At 40.8% G+C, this 1,310-nt stretch overlaps 1 non-coding gene across 1 annotated transcript; it reads right to left on the bottom strand.

The window, feature by feature from the left end:
- Positions 1-808: 808 nt before the first annotated feature.
- Positions 809-927, bottom strand: LOC143243712 (5S ribosomal RNA). Its single transcript, XR_013024719.1, has one exon. It is a non-coding gene; the product is annotated as a 5S ribosomal RNA (ribosomal RNA).
- Between the last annotated feature and the right edge of the window lie 383 nt (positions 928-1,310).

Raw genomic sequence — 1,310 nt, 5'->3', positions numbered from 1 at the left:
ACCCTTTGTGCATTCCGAAGATCGACCCGCGAAGATAGTTTATTTCTTTCTCTTCAATATACGTCTGATTGAGGGGTTTGGTTTAAAGTGAATGGAACGCGGCTCACGCCACCTGCTTAGAGAGCTGCTACTTTTCTTCAACGATATTTCTAGACAAAGTAATTTTACAAAACGTAGCGAACGAACGTTATGTAAGGAAACTCGAAATATTTGTCGCATCGCCTTTTCTGTGTAGCAGACAGAGCCCTCGACAATTGCTTTTTCTTAGGCAAAACGTGCACGAGCGAGACAATTTTGTGAAATAGGGAAACGTTTTAAATTCCATCTGTATAAGACTGCCTTAGATTGATGTGGGCTGGATCTACTCATTAACGAAGTTTCTGTTTTGTAGATTTCGCACCCTTTGTGCATTCCGAAGATCGACCCGCTAAGATAGTTTATTTCTTTTCTCCAATGTACGTCTGATTGGAGGGGTTTGGTTTAAATTGAAATGGAACGCGGCTAACGCCACCTGCTTAGAGAGCTGCTACTTTTCTTGAACGATCGCAGGAAATGAATGTTTGAATTTCGTTTTCGAAGCGTGTTTTATCAACTGACTTGTTGATGGAAAAGTTGATTAGTTCCTATAACAAAAATGTTTTCCCAACAGTTTACCATAATAAATACCCAGTATTAAAACACTTCAATTGAGTCAACCACTTTCTTTCTCTCTTTCGGGAAGGATTTTTTATCTCTTAAATCAGAAATTGTGAAAAAAGTGAGACGTATCGATCAGCTCTTTGCGAGTCCTACAAATTTCAACGTGAAAAGTCATCATCACCCGGTATTCCCAGGTGGTCACCCTCCCAAGTACTAACCGGGCCCGCCGTTGCTTAGCTTCGGTGATCGGACGAGAACCGGCGCTTTCAACGTGGTATGAACGATGACAGTTTAATTCCTTTCTTATTTGGTGTTTTAAGTGTTACTCTAAAAGAAAATCGTTGTCGCAGCCCAAAATTTCCTAGCTGTGAAATATAAGAGATGCTTTAGGAATTCACTTTTACTGGAGGTCGCTGGAAAGTGGAGCCTGATAACTCTGGTTTGTAGTTACACATCCCCGGAACAACACGAGTGTCATTACGGGGTATGGAAACTGTCGCTCACAGGCGTGTGTGTCATTGACATGGAACACTTAAATTGATCAATTTAGCCTCTGAGAACTTTTCTCAAACGTCTTTAGTCACATGTTGGTGTTTATGTCTTCTTTATATTTCTTTCGACCTACTTTCGCAAAATCTGGTATTTTACTCTCGTTACACAGGCTCACATCC

The sequence above is a fragment of the Tachypleus tridentatus genome, unplaced genomic scaffold (assembly GCF_004210375.1).
Source record: "Tachypleus tridentatus isolate NWPU-2018 unplaced genomic scaffold, ASM421037v1 tig00015590_pilon, whole genome shotgun sequence".
In the NCBI taxonomy this organism is placed as follows: Eukaryota; Metazoa; Arthropoda; class Merostomata; order Xiphosura; family Limulidae; genus Tachypleus; species Tachypleus tridentatus.
This window is presented reverse-complemented; position numbering and strand designations above follow the sequence as displayed.